At 40.0% G+C, this 22,557-nt stretch overlaps 1 protein-coding gene and 1 long non-coding RNA gene across 2 annotated transcripts in view; one reads left to right on the top strand and one right to left on the bottom strand.

The window, feature by feature from the left end:
* Positions 1 to 22,557, top strand: part of DOK6 (docking protein 6) — a 496,981-nt gene that overhangs the window by 112,236 nt on the left and 362,188 nt on the right. The gene's annotated exons all lie outside the window — the stretch shown is intronic.
* Positions 1 to 22,557, bottom strand: part of LOC103349398 (uncharacterized) — an 83,185-nt gene that overhangs the window by 23,975 nt on the left and 36,653 nt on the right. Inside the window, exon 3 of the long non-coding RNA XR_007921778.2 lies at positions 19,186 to 19,281. This is a non-coding gene — a long non-coding RNA (uncharacterized lncRNA). The remainder of the gene's footprint in view (positions 1 to 19,185; positions 19,282 to 22,557) is intronic.

Here is a 22,557-nt window from a genome sequence, read left to right as displayed (position 1 = left end):
TCATCTGCACGGCTCAGCTTCGCGTGCTCCGCAGTCTCCGCGCCCTTCGCGTCCGCACCACGGCCTCGCGCCAGCCCTGCGTTCCCTATCTATTCACGCCCCGTGCTCTCTCTGCACATGGCGGCTTCCACGAGTCACACAGCCCCAGCTCACGTTTCCGCCACTAGTATTCAATCTAAGTTCCCTGGGCTAACCTGGCGAATTCAACCTAGCTCACACATCTGTGCCCTTCGGTCTGGCTTCCCGTCCTTTGCTCCCCGGACTAATCTGACGGATTCCAACCTGGCGGCCCACGTCTCTGCCTCTGGTTCCAGATTTTCGCCTTTTGCCCCCCGGGCTGACTTAAAGAATTCCAAACTGGCTTACGTCTCTGCCTCGGCCTGCCCCCCGCGGCTTCAATTTCCCTAACATTTTTCTCTACCCGGTATGTTTCCCTAAGTTTTCTTCCAACAATATTCCTCCCTCATTTCTCCTGGCTTCTCCCCACAGTCCGTATCCGAGTCTGTTTGTTCTAGCTTTCACTTTCGCTTTCGACCTTAGATATTTCTCCCAGCTTCCCCCATAGTCCGTATCCGAGTCTATGCCTAGACTTTCAATAGCTTCTTCCGGCACCTTTTTCGTCCGGCTTTTCCCTAGGCTGTTTGCTAGTCTCTCTCTCCGATATTTTCCCACTTCTTCCCGTTTCTTCCCTCCTAAGTTTCCTATCCGAGTCACGCACCATTATGTCGCTCCCCCTCTTCATGGAGGAACGACACTAAACCCTGCCTAGGCTTCATATCCGAGTCACGGCACCATTATGTTGCTCCCCCTCTTCGTGGAGGAACGACACAGGACCTTGCGCTGTTCTTTTGTCTGCTCGGCCCTCCCCGGGTTTGCTGCTGGTTCTTCCCGGGTTGGCTACTGTCCCTTCCACCTCCGTGGAAGGGCGGTTCCCCCTGGCCACTTTCCCCACTTCCGCAGGGGAGCGGCACACCGCCGGCCGGCTCTCTCGGGGGCTGCACAGGTGTTCCCTCAGATGTTCCCCTTAGATGTTCCTCATGCATGTTGTCTCTCTCCTCCTTTATAGTCCTCTTCCACCAATCCCAACTCTGCTACCCACATGCCGAGTACGCTGCTCTCCTCCAATCAGGAGCAAGTCCTACAGTTTATTGGTTGAACTGGAGGCAGCTGTGTAGAAACTGTTTTTCTCCTCTCCCAGCGCCATATTGTGGGGGAGCAGATGCATAGAATAAGTCTTAATTCCAGTAACTCAGTCCAGTCTGGGTTGCTCCCCACAATATGTTATACCTCTTAGCATTGTTTTTGTTTGTTCTACTTAATACTTTTGGTTGAATGCTGTAATCAATACACAATGCTTCTTAAGTGCTGAAACTTAACTGAAAAGTGATCACTATAAAATATAAGAGTGGGAATAAGAGAGGGAAGAGATGTGCAATTCAGGACATGCTCAAGCTGACTTACCTCACTCGGTAATGTTAGAAACATACCAGGGGATTCCAATTCAATCCCATCAAGGTGGCATGTACCAATGCCATCTCACTAGTCCCAGTGATCAATTTCTGTTCACAATTGATCATAATGATAGGACTAAGAACCAAAGGGATCACATAAACAAGACTAGTGTCTGCAAATACTAGCTGATAGAATAAAAAAGGGAGAGAACGATCCAACATGGGAAGTGAGATACACAGCAGACCCATAGAATGGCAGATGTCCTAAACAGCACTCTGGCCTCAGAATCAGCCCTTAAGGCATGTGGATCCAGCTGAAATGCCCATGAGAGTATTTCAGGCATGGAAAGCCAAGACACTCTGGGGAAAAAAAAAAAAAAACCCTAAATGAAAGATCTCTGCGAGTGAGATCCCAGTGGAAAGAATGGGTCATCAAAGAAGGAGGTACCTTTCTCTGGAGGGAGGAGAGAACTTCCACTTTGACCATGGCCTTGTCTAAATATGATCAGAGTTGGTGAACTCAGGGGGCTTCCATAGCCTTGGCAGCTCATGACAAGAGCCTAGGGTGATTACTGAGGCCATAAACAAGAGTGTCAATTTGTGAAGTCAACAACAGGAGTCACTGTGCACTTACTCCTCATGTAAGATCTTTTTCCTTAGTGTGCTGTACATTGAGATTTAATGCTATAACTAGTACTCAAACAGTATTTTTCACTTTATGTTTCTGTGTGGGAGCAAACTGTTGAAATCTTTACTTAATGTATGCTAAACTGATCTTCTGTATATAAAGAGAATTGAAAATGAATCTTGATGTGAATGGAAGGGGAGAGGGAGTGGGAAAGGGGAGGGTTGCGGGTTGGAGGGACGCTATGGGGGAGAAGCCATTGTAATCCATAAGCTGTACTTTGGAAATTTATATTCATTAAATAAAAGTTAAAAAAAGAAAAAAATATTTTTGTTAATGAATTTTCATTTCAATCCCTTGCAGTGTGGAACATATTTTGTATAATTTTAGTCCTTTTCTGAGACTTGTTTTATGGTCCAGCGTATGGTCTATCTGCCAGAGAAGGTTCCATGTGTATGTACTTGAGTAGAATATGTAGTTTATACAACAAGTTACTGAGAAAGCAAGAAATTGTATGTGTACACTAACCCATGTATATCTACCTATCTGTACATATTGCTGTATGTGACTGTATCCTATAATATGCTGACTTGAGTTCTTGCTGGTGCCTCCATATCTCATCCATTATCACAGGGATTATTCTTGCTTCTCTGTAGCCACCTGCCCCAGCAATGAGAAAGTTAGTCCCCCCACCCATCATTCATTGCTTAATTGTTTAATTCAAGTACACATAATAGTGTTTCAGAATTGGTAAGCTGTGCTCTGTGGACAGCAATGTTATCAATTAAACTGTGTTATCAGTTAGACTCAGTGCATTTGCAATTACTTTTCCTTTATGCTTATACCCTCTACTAATTTCCAAAGTTACTTAATTTATCACAAGCCTTCCATCCACTTGTGTGAGGTTGTTTCATATATTTGTAACAGGTAGTTATTTGGGCACATTCTGCCTTCCATCTTAGAGATGCATACTTTTAGCTAACATCATTTGGCTAATACTGATTGTGCAAAAAAGGAGCCTACCAAAAAAGACAAGGACTGAGCTTTTCCTGATTTGACTTGATATATGTAAAAACTAGCGATTCTGGTTGTTTACCTAGCTGAATGGCAGTCACTATTTGTGAGCTTTAAACTTTGGTGGTAAGCATGATCCAGTGCCAGCGTGCCTTACAGTTGCAGAAAATGAGGCTGAGATGCTTCTCACACTGTCAGTTTCACTTCTAAAGATTACCTTTTAGGTGCTCTATTATTATCACAGATCAGGGAGGACATGTGGTATTTGTCCTTTCTAGACTGACTTATTTCACTAAGTATGATGGTTTACAGTTTTTGTCGCAAATGACCAGATTTCGTTTTTTTTTTTAAACCATTGTATAGTATTCCATGCGTACATATCCCATAGTTTCTTTATCCAGTCTTCAGTTGATTTCATATCTTTGCTATTTTGAATTGAGCTGCAATAACCATGGAGGTACAGATAATTCTTTCATATGCTGATTTCATTCCCTTGGGTAAATTTCCAGAAGTGGGATGGCTGGGTCATGTGGTAAGTCTATATTTGACACTTTGAGAAGCAATGAATTTGAACAACCTTTGTCTCAACTGTTGAGGAACATCTTTTTTTTTTTTCAATATTATTTGTTGAACTCTTAACATAGAGTTAATCATATGTGTATAAAGTTAATTGAAATAGATCTTAGTAAAAATAAGAATGGGAATAAGAGAGGGAGGGGGAAGAGGGTTGGGAGAGTGGGAGGGAATGTGGGTACGGTGGGAAGAATAACTATGTTCCTAAAGTTGTAATTATGAAATGTGTGAGGTTTGTATTCCTTAGATAAAAGGTTTCTGGGGAGAAAAAATAGTGCAAAAAAAAAAAAAGACTAAACCACACACACTAAAAAAATAAGGCTGAGCTGCATAAAGGCATTTATGAATATCACAACAAATGGGTGATGGAATCAGTCCAGCATTCAGGCCACTTTAGAAAGAGTGATTTTCACTGTATTCTATTCTATGCAATTATTGTGATAAACCTAATGCTAATATTATCTAATCATATTCCTTTCAGAATTTTAAATTTTCTAAACTATGTAGATTTAGTACAAGCAGGGAAGTGAGTTTGAAATAAGCAAGTACTTAACTCTCCAATAGGCTTTAATATTAACATATCAGACTTCTGAGTCAGGGTGAAGTAGTGCAGGAGAACTTAGCTTTCTGTGATTGGCATTTATCCAGGACGTTCCCTGAAGTAAAGTCTGACTCTCCCTGCTGGTAAGGACACTTCTCCCAAGGAAAGCGCCAGCCTCGCCATTTAGACAGTGCCCAGGAACACTAAACAGTCCTGCCTTTCAGTATGTGCTCATTTAGGCTTTCTATTTAAATGTAAGGCTTAATAAAATCAGATCTCCCCACACTGAGTATCTATTGTTCATGCTATGTTTCTTGTCCCGTGTCTTGGTTAGGAATTAGTAGAACTGTCCATTTTAGTCTAACTGGAAGTGCTTCTGTTGTGCAATATCACCTTTTTCAAAAAAAAAAAAAAAAATAAGTGTGGGGAAGAGAAAGCCAAAGTGAATTTCTATTGCAATTGCATGTTGAAAAAGCAAAACAGTATGGAACTGGCAGTATGAGAGGGATCAATTACTGAAGGGCATCAGTCTCTTTGTCTCACTCACTCTGTGTGTATGTACAAGTTTCCTCCTCACTACCTACAAATGAAGTGGCACAATGAACTTATATGGTAAATTAGGTTATTCACTGCCTAACATACATTGCAGTGGAACTCCAGGCACTACTGAAAACTCCGTAAATTCCATTTCAGCCTTTATTTAATAATTGAACTCCCTTAAACCTTTCCCTCTTTCACTCTCCGATTCAATTAATCAATAATTTCTCAATTACTTTATGACTTTGCTGCTGGCTACTTCTTTCAAATTCACATAGTCAGCAAGTGCTGTTTTATACCTTCAACTCTTTTCTTGACTCACTCGTCCATGGCATCCAAACTGTTCACCAGACAGTTTCTTGTGTCCACAACATCCACAATCTTCATTTTTTAATAAAATGAACATTTCCTTAGTGCATTGTGCCATCTGCTTGCAAAAGTATATGAACATTTGCCAACTTGCAGCTCTTCCTTTGCTAAATAAGGGTTGCAAAATAACATAATGGGTACTTCATATACACTCACTGCACCCAAATATCTCTTGTATTTTCTCTAAGTATTTGCTGAAATTGTTATTACTGTAAGAAAAGACCTCTTTTCTTACTTACTTATTAAAATCCAGCACATCTGCCCTTTACGATTTAATGTTCCCCTATTCCATGGAATCTTCAGTTGCAATCCAGACTATAATAAAACTTGTATTCTGAAAGTCCCATATTACCATGTTTTGGTACCACTATATTTAAGATTTCACAATTACCCGGTATTTCATATAATGTATAATAATAACATGCTACACACTACACATATGTTATCTCAGTGCAGCTTCAGTATACCACACGGGCATCCAAGAAGCCTTAGTCTTTCTTTGTCTTGGCTACTTGCTAGTTCAGTATCTTTGGGCAAGTCTGTTAGCCATGACTCATTTGTCAGATTAGACTCACTATGTTTCCTCATGATGCCATTTTGGGAATGAATAAGATTGTGCATATGATTATATGAAAAGCATTCAGAATTGTTGCTATTAATATGATTACCATTTTGTAGAGTATGAAATTGGTGTTCAAATGATGCAATAAATGGAACAAGATCACCCCATTTTAATAAGCAATAGATTCAGGTCTCTAATTTCAAAGCACACTGCTTCTAAACATCCTGTTTGGTTGCCCATTCTGTGTCCTTATTTTTCTAGTGACTGAGGAGCTGTCTCTTATATTGTAAGCACTAGACAGACATTAGTTCTATTTGAATGCGAATCTCGTTTTATGGAGCCAGCATTGTGGTTCAGCAGGTTATGCCTTGGCCTGCAATTCCAAGGTCCCAGATGGGCTCCATTCATGTCCTGGTTGCACAACTTTTGATCCAGCTCCTTGCTCATTTGCCTGGGAAAGCAGCAGAAGATGACCCAAGTGCTTGGGCCTCTGCACCTACCGGGGAGACCGGATGAAGCTCCTGGCTCCTGGCTTCAGCCTGACCCAGCCCTGGCCATTGTGACCATCTGTGGAGTGAACCAGTGGATGGAAGATCTCTCTCCCTGTCTTTCCCTCTCTGTCTCTGTAACTCTGCTTTTCAAACAAAATAAATAAAACTTAAAAAAAAAAAAAAAAACATTTTGTGTGTTTTGTATGCTTTGTTTTGGGTAACATTTTGCACCCAGTAAGACAAACTGCTCTTAGTCTATACTTCAACTTGGGCCTATTTTTTTAAAGAAACTTTTAATATAATTTTATTTATTTATTTGGGGGGTAGGCAAAGACTGAACTCCACATGTCTGAAGAGGACTATGAGCAGTTTGTTAAGGACGGGGTGAGCTTGTGTGGAATCTTGGAGGATATCAGACTGCAGGTTTATCCGTGTGACTGGGCCTCTGTGTTCATTGGTGCTGACACAGTTGGGTTAGACTCCTCCCACAGAGGCTGGGAGATAGAAACTCTGCCTTCCTTGATGACTGTGTTTCAGAAGAGTGGCTCTCAGGCCTCGGAGAAAGACACTCTAGTTCTGTAAAACTGCCAAGAGAGTGGGGGAAAATCTGCCTCTCAAAGAGAAAGAATTTGCAGGAGAAAAATTTATCAGGAACTCTGTTTTGGAGAAGGAAGGTCAGGGGCCTGTGGTCAGGAAGAATCCTGTTTGAACTTAGTCAAACTGAGGGACTTATTTTTTAATGTTTGCTTATTAATTTGTAATATATTTGGAATGCAGAGCGAGAGTGTGCGCGCGCGGGAGAGAATCTTCGTCTGCTGATTTACTCCTCAAATGATACAGCAGCCCCGCCTGAGCCCAGGCTGAAGCCTGAAGCACCATACAGGATGGCAGGAACTCCCACATGGATGGCAGGGGTCAAGCACTCCGGCCAGCATCTGCTGCCTCCGAGGACGCATTGGCAGGAAGCTGGATCATCAGCAAAGGGGTAGCTGGGATTTGAACCACCACTCCATATGGCAGCGGGTGCCCAAAGCAGCAGCTTAACTCATTTCAACGCTATGCCCACCCCTGAGGGGGAACACCTAAGTCTTTTGTCAGAGCTCACCCTTGTCCAAGACAGAACCTGAAATCAGTGCACTCCTATGCCTCAGTATCGGCTAGAGGGCTTGTTAAAGCACAGCCTCAGAGATTCATGTGAGGCTGCACCTGCTCCTCTGTGGACCACACTGCCCCAGAAGCCGGTGCGTCATGGCTGGCTCAAGAGATTACTTCATTGCCCTTGATCTGGCTGCTAGACTTCACTTCTTATTCAGATTAGGGGGAAATTAATCATCCAGGTTACATGTAGAACCATTTCAATGGGAGATGATGACAATAAGTAAAAATGCTGTGAATGCTTTGGTGGGTTCTTACACATACCTCTACATTCAAGAAAATAATGTTAGCGTCTTAGTAACATTTTCATCCTTATTTTGGCTGAGCAGTATTGAAATACACAATGAAGTTTCTGAAAAATACAATAGCTACTTTGTAGAACTTTTGCTTCAGAAATTACAACTGGCTAGTTTTTCCAAAGCAGAGTCTGCAACCAAGAGGTATTTTACTAATAAACACACACATCGGTTTATTTGAGGCTTTCCTAAGTCATGGACAAGGAGAGCCAAATCTGCCTCAGGAATTTCAGCACCTGCAGAGCGTTTTAGTTCGCACCTGCTTCCTTTTGCTCCTTTGTATTCTCACTCCTGTTGTTCTCATGTAAGCGCCATCAGTTCAGAGTGTAGGCCTCTGGGTATCACTCAGTCGTATTTCCCCCTCTGACTTACTGATGCCATGGTGTTTCATTTTCATTGAATTATTGACATTTAGATGATCCTTTTAAAAGGACATCTCATAGATTTCTTTTAAAATGAGAAAATATGGCTGAGTATCCTGTCTTTTGCAACAAAATGGTTGTAATTGCAGATCAGTATGCTTAGTGAAATAAGCCAGTCCCCAAAAGACAAATATAATCTGTGTTCTCTGATTTGTGGCTACTAATACAGAGAGTACAAAAATAAGTAACTTGTATGACTGAAATTGACACTTTGAGTTTTGATTATTGCTTATAGCCCTTTGTCCGGTGGTTTGTACTACTTGTTGAATTCTTTATTTAGTGGAACATCAAGCTTGTGATTATAAATTGGATTGAAAGTGTGTCTTTGCAAAAATTAAAAGAAAAAGTAAGAGACAAGAGCAGGGCAATGGTCAGAAGAAGGGAGGGAAGGTGGGAAGTGTTAGGTTCAGGTTGTGTTTTTTTTTTTTTTTTTTTTGGGACAGGCAGAATTAGACAGTGAGAGAGACAGAGAGAAATGTCCTCCTTCTGTTGGTTCACCCCCTAAATGGCCACTACAGCCAGCACACTGCGCTGATCTGAAGCCAGGAGTCAAGTGTTTCCTCCTGGTCTCCCTTGCGGGTGCAGGGCCCAGGCACGTGGGCCATCCTCCACTGCCTTCCCAGGCCACAGCAGAGAGCTGGACTGGAAGAGGGGCAACCGGGACAGAATCTGGCACCCCAACTGGGACTAGAACCCGGGGTGCTGGCGCCGCAGGCGGAGGATTAGCCTAGTGAGCCGCGGCACCAGCCGTGTATATAGTTTTAAGAACCTAATACTGGCCGGCACCACAGCTCACTTTGCTAATCCTCCACCTGCGGTGCTGGCACCCCAGGTTCTAGTCCCAGTTGGAGCGCCGGATTCTGTCCTGGTTGCTCCTCTTCCAGTCTAGCTCTCTGCTGTGGCCCGGGAGTGCAGTGGAGGATGGTTCAAGTGCTTGGGCCCTGCACCTGCAAGGGAGACCAGGAGAAACACCTGGCTCCTGGCTACGGATCAGCACGGTGCACCAGTGGCAGCAGTGGCCATTGGTGAGTGAACCAACGGAAAAAGGAAGACCTTTTCTCTATCTCTCTCTCTCACTGTCCACTCTGCCTGTAAAAAATAAATAAATAAATAAATAAATCTATATACACAATACATGATGACATGATGTGTTCCCTTTTATAAATAAGTGAGATGAAAGAAAACATAAAGCCAGCCCCCCGATGTGATAGTATCCAGAGGTGAGTTCCTTAGTGAGGATGAGGTTTGGAGGAAGCTGTGAGGATGGGGTCCCCAGGATGGGCTGAGAGCCCTTGGAAGGGGAGGAGAGGTAGTGCAGTGAGAGAATGCCTGCCTGCAGGCTGCGAGGAAGGCCCTTCACAAAACTGAACCTGCAGGCAGTTTGTTCCTAGGCTTGCTGGCCCCCAGAACTGTGGGGAACAAATGTCTGTTGTTTAATTTACCCAGGCTATGGTGTTCTGTTATGGTAGCCTGAGCTAAGATAAGCTCTCTTTTCTATTTGGACAAAGAGCTCTGGTCCTGCCTCCCAATTTTACAGTGAATATCCTGGGGAGGAAGGACAATTACCAGAAAGCATGAGCAGAGTTCTCAATATCGTTTTCAGTCTACACAGCAAGACATTCTGCTTTTATGATTCTGCACGGGACAATATCTGTTAACCAAATGAGGGTTTTTTCATTTTATAAATAAAACAGAAGTTTTTTCTGCCAGTTCTCTGGTCATAATGTACTTATGCATTCAAAAATCTAATTGGATAAGTTAGGTAATAGTTTTCTAAATAACTTAGGTCATATTTTTCTCTTTTTTTTGAAGATTTATGTATTTTATTTGAAAGAGTTACACAGAGAGAGAAGGAGAGGCAGAGAGAGAGAGAGAGAGAGAGAGAAAGGGAAGAGGAGGAGAGAGTCTTCCATTTGTTGGTTCACTCCCCAAATGGCTGCAACAGCCAGAGCTGTGCCGATCTGAAGCCAGGAGCCAGGAACTTCTCCTGGGTCTCCCACATGGGTGCAGGGCCCAAGGGCTTGGGCCATCTTCTATGCTTTCCCAGGCCATAGCAGAGAGCTGGATCAAAAGTGGAACAGCTGGGACTCAAACATGAGCCCATATGAGATGCTGGTACTGCAGGCAGTGGCTTTACCTGCCAAGCCACAAGCACCAGTCCCAGGTCATATTTTTCTTTCAATGAATTCACTGCCAATAGCGTTATGATATTTATGGAAACAAAATTGCTTTAAAAATCAAATTTCAATGGTAGTTAAATATTCATAAGAGCAAGGGTTGTTTCTCAGAGAGCAGCTTTATGAGAGGCCATCAATTTTGATGTCTTATTTGGGGAACAGAAACAGTCGTTTTGAAAAGTGACTATCTGGGCCGGCACGACAGCTCACTTGGCTAATCTTCCGCCTGCGGTGCTGGCACCCCAGGTTCTAGTCCCAGTTGGGGCGCCGGATTCTGTCTCGGTTGCTCCTCTTCCAGTCCAGCTCTCTGCTGTGGCCCGGGAGTGCAGTGGAGGATGGCCCAGGTCCTTAGACCCTGCACCCGCATGGGAGACCAGGAGGAAGCACCTGGTTCCTGGCTTTGAATCGGCGCAGCGCACTGGCTGTAGCTGCCATTTGGGGGGTGAACCAATGAAAGGAAGACCTTTCTCTCTGTCTCTCTCTCTCTCAGTAACTCTGCCTGCCAAAAAAAAAAAAAAAAAAAGTGACCATCTGTGATACTCTGAAAGAGATAAGGAGGAGTAACAGTAAAATGTGTTCTTAAAAAAAAACTCCTGTTTTGTTACAGTGGCTCAACGTCTTATTTTCCTGCAGTAAAAACAGTTAACTACTGAAACAAAACACTGTCTTCTGCATGATATAGAATCAGCTTCAGATGGATTTTAAATTGCAAATTATGTATCTTTAAAATGAATTTATATATAATATTTCTCATTAATAACATGATTCCAGTACTAATTCAAAATTAGTTCTGACAAGTTTTCTACCTTTTCAGCCATTTCAATTGTGTCCTCATTATCCTTCAAAAATTATTTTTGTGTGGCCTGTCATGCCTTCTCCAATATCAAATAAGTCATGTCTAAGGTTCTGCCAACAGATTTTTCTATTCAATCAAATTGAGTAAAAATAAGCTATTAAGCATCATTAAACTGAGAAGTATAAAAACAGAATGATTCATATTATGCAAATATAATTATCAACCTGATACCTACAGAAAAGGAAATTGAGTAATTGTTTACTTAAATTACTAACATGGAAAATTCATATCAGAATATGTTATATATGAACAGTTATTTTTAATTCAGTATTCAGTAGGAAATTACATAAATTAATATAAATTATAATAAAATGAATTCTGCATTTTATAAATGTTGATCCTTAGTGCATTAACATTACTTATAGTGATACTACTGTGCAATAGAATCCCAAAACTTCTTGCTCCTATCTCTCTATTGTGGGGAGCAGCCCGGACTGGACTGAGTTACTGGAATTAAGACTTATTCTGTGCATCTGCTCTCCCACAATATGGCGCTAGGAGAGAAGTAAACAGCTTCCGCACAGCTGCCTCCAGTTCAACCAATAAACTGTAGGACCTGCTCCTGATTGGAGAGCAGCGTACTCGGCATGTGGGCAGCCGAGTTAGGATTGGCGGAGGAGGACTATAAAGGAGGAGAGAGACGGCATGCACCAGGAACATCTAAGGGGAACACCTGTGCAGCCCCCGAGAGAGCCGGCCGGCGGTGTGCCGCTCCCCCGCGGAAGTGGGGAATGTGGCAGGGGGAACCGCCCTTCCACAGAGGTGGAAGGACCGGCAGCCAACCCGGGAAGGACCAGCAGCCAACCCGGGAAGGACCAGCAGCCAACCCGGGGAGGGCCGAGCAGACGAAAGAACAGCGCAGGGTCCTGTGTTGCTCCTCCACGAAGAGGGGGAGCGACATCTATAAGCCAGTAGCCATTAATCAACCTTCCCCAGTCCCCCACCCATTCCCTGCACAGCCTCTGGCTTCAGTGATTATCCTTTCAGCTTCTATAGGATCTCTTTTTTTAATATTCCACGTATGAATGAGATCATGTGATACTTGTCACTATATGCTTGGCTTGTTTCACCTAACGTAATGACCTTGAATTGCATCCATGTTGTTGCAAATAACAAGACTAGATCATTTTTGCTGTATTATTCCATCATGTGTAGGTTCCGCATTTTCTTTATCATTCACAGTCATTTAGTTCTCTGAGGTACAATGAAATGAGCTCCTAGAGGCCAGCCAGCCACTCTTTATTGTTGTGTGACCCCGTTGCTACTTTAAGGGCTACAAGAGATTCTCCTACTGCTTTCATACTCCCTTCTATCTCTAACCTTGGGTCCCCTTTAAAGACTTATCTGCACCTAGAGTAGTATCGCTTTATATTTAACCCAGAGTCAACTGATTAAGCACCTTTACTACAACTGAAACACTCCTTTAGCTTTGCAATATAACTAATCACTGGAATAGCATAGTTATGTCTACCAGCTGTACACAGAGTAATGAGGAGGGCATTCATTACACTGGGCATATACAACAGGGGTCCATGAATTTCGGAGGGGCAGCTTAAAATTATGCCTGTCATATAAATCGGTGCTTTTCTACCCATGAATCAATTAGAAATTATTTGTACTGGCCGGCGCCGCGGCTCACTAGGCTAATCCTCCGCCTAGCGGCGCCGGCACACCAGGTTCTAGTCCCGGTCGGGGCGCCAGATTCTGTCCCAGTTGCCCCTCTTCCAGGCCAGCTCTCTGCTGTGGCCAGGGAGTGCAGTGGAGGATGGCCCAAGTGCTTGGGCCCTGCACCCCATGGGAGACCAGGATAAGTACCTGGCTCCTGCCATCGGATCAGTGCGGTGCGCTGGCCGCAGCGCACCAGCCGCAGCGCACCAGCCGCGGCGGCCATTGGAAGGTGAACCAACGGCAAAGGAAGACCTTTCTCTCTGTCTCTCTCTCACTGTCTACTCTGCCTGTCAAAAAAAAAAAAAAAAAAAAAAAGAAGAAATTATTTGTACTTTCCTACCCTCCTGCATCAATAAGAAATTATTAGAACTGTATTCCTTGTTTTAAAATAATATGTATTTTGACAATTTTCAAACTCCTGGATAGCTTAAAGATACAGTATAATGAACACCTGCAAACACTTTTACCCAGACTCATCAACTATTAACACCTTGACCCTGTGCCCCGTCTTCCAAACTATGTGAACGCACCTACTGTTATACCATATTGCTTTTAGACACTTCTGTAGCCCTCTCTTCAAAACAAAGCTATTCTCCAACACCATGCCATTATCATACTTAATATAGTGTGTGGTGTGAAATGATGATATTTAATATTACATTCCAACATACAGTCTCTAATCACACCCAATGGTCAAAAAATCCTTTATAATTAATATTGTTTTTCCCATTATTCAGGGATCCATTCAAGCTCAGATATTGCTTGTATCTTAATATATCTCCACCCAGAAGAACACTCAGCCCCACTGCCTCTTGAATATTCTTGATAATAAATGCTTTGAGGAATCTAAGCCAGTTTCTCTGTAGAGCAGCCACATTATGGGTACCCAGGCATGTTCTCCAGTTGTGTTTCATTCAATGGTATTAGCATCAGCTGATGGCATGATTCCTGCTGAAGTCAATTGTTCCATGTGATTTTATGCAGTAAGCTTTCTAGTTTATTAGTTCTACTTTTTGATGTGACCTTTTTATGTAAAAACTTTTCCCAGTTATTTTCCTTGGGAGAGACAGAGGATAAACACATGGAAGATAGACAGACACGCATGCGACCTGCCCTCTAGTACTTTCAGACAATAACAACGTCAGCCTTTTTGGGCTACTACTTCTGTGCTGGGCGCTGGGCTAACTGATAGCTATCAGCTCACTGAGCAAGGAAGCTGTGTCTGAAGGCAACATTATAGTCTGCAGCACCGAAGGACAGAAAGAGTAAGTAAATGTCCTCCATGGCATTGCTGTCCAGCAGCAGTTTTAACCCAAGTCTCTGATTTATGTAGGGAGAGGTCTCACAGGTAGAGCTCCATTCTGTAAAACAACACTGTTTGGTAACAAAATAAAATGTAATGCTTATACAGCGACTCAGACGTGTGAGATAGTAATTATGCAAAACAGCTAGATGAATTTTCTGTAAGTTAACACTTTGAAGTTCTAGTGCTCTTCAGCTAGGCTCATTCACACTGCCCTGCAACAAATCTGAAAGGAGCATATTACGTGACGCTTGCCATCGGTTCTGCCATGGCTTGAGAGACAGTGAAAGGGTTCTTCCTTTTGCTCTTTCGTAAATATCGAATCACCCTGAGTTTCAGAGTATATCAATTATGTGAACAGTTATTTTCTCACTGAAAATTCTTGACTTTACCCTAAGCAGTTATTTCCACAAAAAAGCATCTAAAACTAAACTGTTTCTTCATTCCTGCTTTTACAATGTGGACATTTTATTGTGCAAAAGGAAATAATCATGTATGTTGTGAATCAGTAGGTTGGTGTTTTATAAACAAGGAAACAAAAACAGCTTCAAATCGGAGGTGGTGTTTTATACATTAGAGACCGTGTTAAAGAAAGGAGCTTGCTGTGAAATACTTATATGCGAGTTCCCCTTTTCTTTCCCCAGTTCTAACAATAGGCGTGACAGCAATTACATTTGACGTGATAGGGGAGTATGTTCTTGGCTATGCATGAACATTGCCTAATCTTACTTTTTGCACCTGGGCATTAACAGGATTACAGTATAACTTTATTCCTTAGGTTGAATTATATGTTAGTTTGTTTTATAAAGGCGTATTTTCCTTGTATATAACTGTATACATTTTAGACACATAATTATTTCAAAGAAATCCTTCTCAATCCCAAGAGACTAAGTTCCTTATTGCATATGTGATTGTAACATTTTTAATGCTTTTATACTTAAAATATTTATTCAAGGAAAATGATTTTGCATACAGTAGAAGGTTAGAATAAACTAACATTGTTTTTCCCATATGAATAACACATTTTCTCAATACCATGTGAGTAAGCCTTTACAGTATTCTGAAATGTCAGCTCTGTCATATAAAAGCATCGCAAATAAGAGAGAACTTCAAAAAGTTTATAGAAAAATGGAATTAAAAGATGAGTTTATTTTTGGGCAAAAAATGTCAAAGACTCATATAGATTTTTCCTACTATGCATTATCCATAATTATTTGAAGTTCTCTGATATGTGTGTGCCAGTCTGTGTGCTCCATAATAGTTCACAGTATACCCTTTATCTACCTCTGTATCAAAACAAACTAGTTTTAATCACTCTGCCATCAATGTGAGTCTTCATTCCAAAAAGAGAAAAACCTTTATTTCATTTCCTTTAATATCTGCCATGATTTTACATGTGTAAAGTTATGCAAATTACTTAGTTGGAGCTTTGGATGAAATTGCATTCATTGATTAGTATAAGGAGAATCTGTGGGAATCATTGTTTGCTCATACTTAGATTTATTTCTATGCTTTAGGTTTTCAGTGTCATTATGAAAACATATTTTATAATTTTTCTATATATTTGCTGCTGCTGAAAAGGAAATCAATTGATTTCTGTACATGAATATTTTAGTCAGCTAACTTGCTGACTCTGTGATTCTCATGATTTTCTATGGATTCAATTGCTTTTTTAAAAATGTAAACTATGTAATTTCCATAAATAATTGTAGTTTTGCTTTCTTTTTGACATTTTGAAGCCTTATACATATAATTTTTTTCTTCTTTCTTGATTAACAAACTTGCTAGGAATTTCCAGAACATGATCCCACATATTCAGTATGGATGTTTATGGATATTCCCATGTTCCTTACTTTAAGTACATTACTTTTCATGGTTCTCATAAATAATAGTCTACTATTTCTTATGCTATATTAAAAAACAAAAATATAAAGATTTTAAGACTTCCAGAGAATAAAGTGAGCCAGAGTAGCATCATTCTCATGAGACCCCAGTTTCATCTTGAAACTTCAGGGTTCAGAAAATGCAACGTGCTGAACAGTAATTGTTAAAGTTGAATGGCCCACCCCATGGCTCACTAGGCTAATCCTTCACCTGCGGCGCTGGCACCCCAGGTTCTAGTCCCAATTGGGGTGCCTGTTCTGTAAATGAGTACAAAGTGTGCATGGAATGTGATTATTTTCATAGTTATGGTGATTTCCCATGGTAAAACTGTGTGGATCACTTGTCATCTTCTCTGCAATTTTGTATGTTTGAAATCTTTATAATTAGTATAAACATCATTTTATAAGAATTGTCACATCATTTTTTAAAGATTTGAGCAACATATATAGAGATGCAGCCTGAGTATTCATATTTTGATATATCCACGATACATCACAATATTATTTGTTTTAAAAGGGAATTTCAGCAGTGATTTCGTTCAGTTCCCTCATTTTACAGGAAGGAATAAGAAAATTCAAGTGACTCACTCAGTAAGCTGTCCAATGCCATGGGTTGCTTAGTGATTAAATAACTAAGGACTCAATTTAATGTCTTAAAGTCAATTCTAAGTTTTTCAAAATTATTCAGACAAAATAATATATACCTTAACATAAAAGATAATAGATTTAAATTCTATTAAAATAACACTAGATAAAATTATTCATTAGAAATAGTCTACTTTGATTTTGTAAAGACTTCCAAACCTTGAACTTCTTCTGTCTACCTCTGCTATTGTCTGGTTAATTCAAATTCACTTGTCTTCTCTTCCTCTGGGCAGTTTTCTTTCATAGAGGCTTTCCTCTTCAGACTATGTCAGCACCTTGAGAATATCATCATGATCCTTTCTTCAGGGATTTGTTTTACTATTTTTTTTAACTTTTTTAAAATAAGTATAAATTTCCAAAGTACAACTTTTGCATTATAGTGGCTTTTCCCCCCATAACCTCCCTCCCACCCAAAACCATCCCATCTCCCACTCCCTCTCCCATCCCATTCTTCATCACGATTCATTTTCAATTATCTTTATATACAGAAGATCAACTTAGTATATACTAAAGGGAAGATTTCAATAGTTTGCACCCACACAGAAACACAAAGTATAGAGTACTGTTTGAGTAGTAGTTTTACCGTTAATTCGCATAGTACAACACATTAAGGACAGAGATCCTACATGGGGAGTAAGTGCACAGTGATTCCTGTTGTTGATTTAACAATTGACACTCTTATTTATGATGTCAGTAATCACCCAAGGCTCTTGTCATGAGCTGCCAAGGCTATGGAAGCCTCTTGAGTTCACAGACTCCAACCTTATTTAGACAAGGCCATAGTCAAAGTGGACGTTCTCTCCTCCCTGCAGAGAAAAGTACCTCCTTCTTTGATGGCCCGTTCTTTCCACTGGGATCTCACTCACAGAGATCTTTCATTTAGGTCACTTTTCTTGCCACAGTGTCTTGGCTTTCCATGCCTGAGAAACTCTCATGGGCTTTTTGAAATGACGTTTGCATGTTGGTCTTCCCACTAGAACTACAAGATCTTTCAAGTTGCTGTCCATTCATTACCATTTGCTCTAGTGCCTCATACACTGGTAAATATTAAGTGCTCTATGAATATTTATTTAACTGATTTAATTGCATTTAGGAATCTATATGCTTATTAATTAATCTAGTATATTTATTAACTAATCTATAACTTAACTAACCATTAATCACTTATTATGAGTAAGACACGTTGAAAATACCTGGATTACACAAATATGCAAAATTCTACTCTTCTGATTTTATGTGAACATGGAAACATTTATGACCTCTGTCTAACAAACATTATTTAAAGGTGTCATCAGTACCTGGCTAACATCCTGATAAAAATCTCTTTTGCAGAGGGTGTTCTCTTTGCTTTTATGTGATTGTAATAACTGTGTCTTAAAAGTGTATTGATAGCAAAGTCCAAAATGTCCAAGATATATCAGAGATACGGTTTCCAGTAAAAATAACCTTCTTAGAAAGTTCTCAGTCTGTTACTTTTCCCTAAAGATAGGATTCAAGGATATTTTTCACAAGGATTTGTATCTAAGCAGAGATTTAAAATAAAACTGTCATGCTCAATGTGATGTTTTATGGTTGTGACATATGAAAAAATATAAAGTTGCAGGGCTATCATTATTTTACTGATATGTAAGGCAAATAGGCTCATTTCCTATGTATCTGCTTTGTCAGAACAATTGCAGTTCGATAACAGAAATGTTACTTTGATATATGATCACCTATGTGGAAGATAAACATGAAGACTGAGGAGAGACATAAATCTTACAGGAAGTTCCATAGTGTGTAGACTACAACTCAGATTACATAACGTCCAATCTTTGAGTCATTTAAGTAAGCTATCCATTACTTTTTATCCCACTAAGAATATTTAAAATATTTTGGGACTCTAATGTTTCATATCTCTTTGACTACGAGAGAGTTATAATTATAATCTATGGTGTTCATTGTGTTTGCGTTTTCACATCCCATTAAGTCATATAAATATGTAAATATAATTATATATGTATCATATACTTAAGACTTCATTATAAATAGCCTGTGTTAGATAATATTGCCCAACCCTAGGTTAATGTAAGTGTTCTGGGGGTGTTTAAGGTACACTAGGCTAAGCTCTGATGTTAGATAGGTTAAGTGTAATAAATACATTTTCAGCCTAGGATAGATTTAGTAGGACTTAACTGTATCATAAGAAGAGGAGCTTCTGTATCTGCAATTGGTTTAGCTTTTACCTTCTAGTATTTCTAGCTCTGTTCTCTTTTGTGTATTTCTACTGTCATGTAAATCGTAGAGCTGCCAAAGATAACCTTTGCTGCGACACTGATGGTCAGAAGCTGCCATTATATTTCTCTGTTAAGTATAATGCTGATTCTTGGGCTCACTTTACTACAAGAGGGAGGGAAGAGTATGTAAGTCACCTAGTGATATGTTTGTGTGTTTCTCAAACTGCTTGTTCCATGAAGGAAAATATGTTTCATTCTTCTTTATTATAAGTATGATTTTCCCCATCATCACTATGTATTTGCTACATAATATGAATTATAAATTAAGCTTCCAAGATTGTAACTTACTGAAATTTGCTCACATGCTCTGGAGTCATTCCTAAGTAGAAGCATCTACTTACCCCTTGAGGGACTAATTGATAATTTTTCATAATGGCTGAATAAGACTCAGGACAAGGAAGCAGGAGTAGGTGTCACAGGTGCACAGATGATGAACACTGTTCACAGAAATTGAATAAATAATTATGTAGATATAAAATAACCACCTCCAGTCATTTGTTGAAGTCATTTTCTTTTTTTTAAGATTTATTTATTTGAAAGGCAGAGTTACAGAGAGAGGAAAAGACAGAGAGATTGTCCACTCCCAGTTCACTTCCCCAAATGGCTGCAATGGTTGGAGCTGGGCCAGTCTTAAACCAGGAGTCAGGAGCTTCATCAGGGTCTACCAAATGGGTGGCAGAGTCCCAAGCACTTGGATCATCTTCTGTTGCTTTCCCAGGCATTTTAGCAGGGAGCTAGATCAGAAGTGGGACAGCTGGGTCTCAAACCAGCACCTACATTGAATGCTGGCGTCACAGGCTGCAGCTTTACCCACTAAAGCACAATGCCAGTCACAGAGAACATTTTCTTAGATAGCAGTCCAGGGTTACTGAAGTTTATAGATACATTTATTGAGTTTGGAATCAGTGTTACTGGTTCTTTAGAAATGTAAGGCATGCATTTGTGTTTTCTTCAATGTATAATAAACCCTTATGGGACTATATTGTGAAGAAGCTATTTTACGTACGAAATTATACTTTCAGCAACCATGCACTCTAACAAGAGAAAGGAAAATTTCTATATGATGGTTTACAGAACAAAGAAGCATTTGATAAACTATTCTGTTTGTGACAAATAAACCATAAGAAAATGGAGACTTGGAGTCAGAAAAGCTTGACCCGCCCAAGAATTTCTTCCTTAAAAACTGTTATATTGGTGGGGAAAACTAACAAGATTGACCAAATATCAGAACACCCAGAAAACACAAGAAAAGAGTATTGGCAAGTAGTTGCCAGTCTCTATAGAGAGCTTCATTTGGAGCAAATGAAAGTTTCTCTCTTTCTCTCTCTTGCTCTCGCTCTCTCCTTTCTCTCTCTCTCCCCTTCTTTTTTTCTGTCCTTCTCCTTCTGTAACTCAGACTTTCAGATAAATAAAGTCTTTAAAAAATGGGGAAATGATCCCAGAAGGCAGAATGGGCATGTGTGGAAGGCCTTGGATCGTAGATTTAATGAAGTTAGAAATTTTCTTTATTATCAACCAGGAGCTCCTAAATGTACCATAGAGGTTCAAAGCACTAATGTGATTGTTTTGATGATGATGAATAGAACAGAAGAATAGAGATGATGAATAGAATAGAATAGAATAGAATAGAATAGAATAGAAGGGCCAGAGCTGTGGAGCCGTGGGTTAACGCCCTGGCCTGAAGCGCCGCATCCCGTGTGGGTGCTGGTTCGAGACCTGGCTGCTCCACTTCCTATCCAGCTCTCTGCTATGCCTGGGAAAGCAGTAGAAGGTGGCCCAAGTCCTTGGGCCCCCACACTTGCATGGGAGACCGGGAGGAGGCTCCTGGCTCCTGGCTTTGGATTGGCGCAGCTCCGGCCATTGTGGCCAGTTGGGGGAGTGAACCATCGGATAGAAGAGCGCTCTCTCTCTCTCTCTCTCTCTCTCTCTCTGCCTCTCCTCTCTCTGTATAACTCTTTCAAATAAAATAAATCTTAAAAGAATAGAATAGAATATAGAGAAAGCAAAAATAAGAAGATTATTTAGTGAACTATAGCAATGTTAGTGTTCTAACAAATTTTGTATAACTTACTTTTCTGCCTGTGGGCCCCATTTTATAAGCTGCCTACCTGATTGCTTTTTGGTGTGCTATACATTATTTTGTACACTCTGAGCAGTAGGAAATCTAAGAACTTATTATACTAGTTATTATTCTTGGAAGTCAAGTAAATCTTTCATCCAGGTTGGGTTGATTTTTGTATGTGATGAGAGAGATAAGAGTCTAGTTTCACCCTACAATATGTGGACATCCAGTTTTCTCAGCACCATTTACTGAATAGATCATTCTTTCCCCATTGTGTACTTTTGGCACTTTGTCAAAAATCACTTGGCTATAAATGTGTGGGCTTATTTCTGTTCTCTGTATTCTTTCCTATGCCTCAGTGTTTCTGCCTTTAGGCCAATGCCATGCTGTTTTGCTTACTATAACTTTGAGATATATTTTGAAGTCAAGTGATGTGATACTTCTTGATTTTTCTTTTCTTAAAATGAAGATCCTTTGGCTATTTGGAGTCTTTTGTGGTTCGATAAAACTTTAGGAGGTTTTTTCTGTTTCTGTGTATAATAGTAGAATTTTGATAGAGATTATAACCAAAAGCTATGGAACTACTAGAAGAAAATATTTGGGAAACTATTTGACATTGATCAAAAGAAGTGTTTTTCTATAGAAAAAACCTCAAGAACTCAGATGACAAGCACAAATAGGCACATAGTATTTCATCAAAATAAAAAACTTCACTACAAAGGAAGCAACCAACATAATGAAGAAATAATCTATTTATTAGTAGAAAATATTTAGAAAATGTGCTGTATCTGACAAGGAGTTATTATTCAGAAATTATAAGGTACTAATTAGTCCAAAATAATTCAGTCAAATGAGGTAAAGTTATGAATAAACATTTGTTAAAAATATGCAAATATCCAACAAATATATGAAAATTACTCAACTCCACCATTACAGAAATGCAAATCTTTGATAGTACTATATCACCCCAATTAGAATGGTTGATATCTAAAAGAAAAAAAAATAACAAATGCTAATAAGAATGTAGAGACTGAGGAACTATTATATGAATGTGTTGCTGATAGGAATATAAAATTAGTGTCATCATTATGGAAAAGAGTATAAGACTACTCAGATTCACTGAAAATGAAGCTCCCATATAATCCAGCAATCCCAGTGTAGGGCATATAGCCAAAGGAAATAAAATCAATATATTTAAGAAACATCTGCATTTTTAGGCTTATTGCAACACTATTTGCAATAGCTAAGAAATGTAATCAACCTCAATGTCCATCAGCCAATGAATGGATAAAGAAAGTGTGGCATATAAAGTAGAATACTATTCCCCATAGAGACGATGAAAGCCTTTCATTTGCGACAACAAATGGATGGCGCAACATGGATGGACCTTGAGGACATGTTAAATAATGAAATAAGCTAGCCACACAAAGACAAACACTGTATGATTCTACTCCTATGTTGAAACTAAAAGCTATCTCATACAAGTTGAGAGTAGGACAGTGGACACTGAAGAAAGTGGATGAATGAGAGATGAGGAAATTTGGTCAGTGGGTGCAATGTTACACTTAAATAGGAGAAAGAAGTTCCAGTGTTCTGTTGCACAGTAGAGTGAATATAGTTAACCATAATCCATTGTCTGTTTCAAAACAAC

Source organism: Oryctolagus cuniculus, chromosome 10 (assembly GCF_964237555.1).
Source record: "Oryctolagus cuniculus chromosome 10, mOryCun1.1, whole genome shotgun sequence".
NCBI classification, from domain to species: domain Eukaryota; kingdom Metazoa; phylum Chordata; class Mammalia; order Lagomorpha; family Leporidae; genus Oryctolagus; species Oryctolagus cuniculus.
The sequence above is the reverse complement of the archived record's forward strand: the minus strand, read 5'-3'. Positions and strand labels throughout refer to the sequence as shown.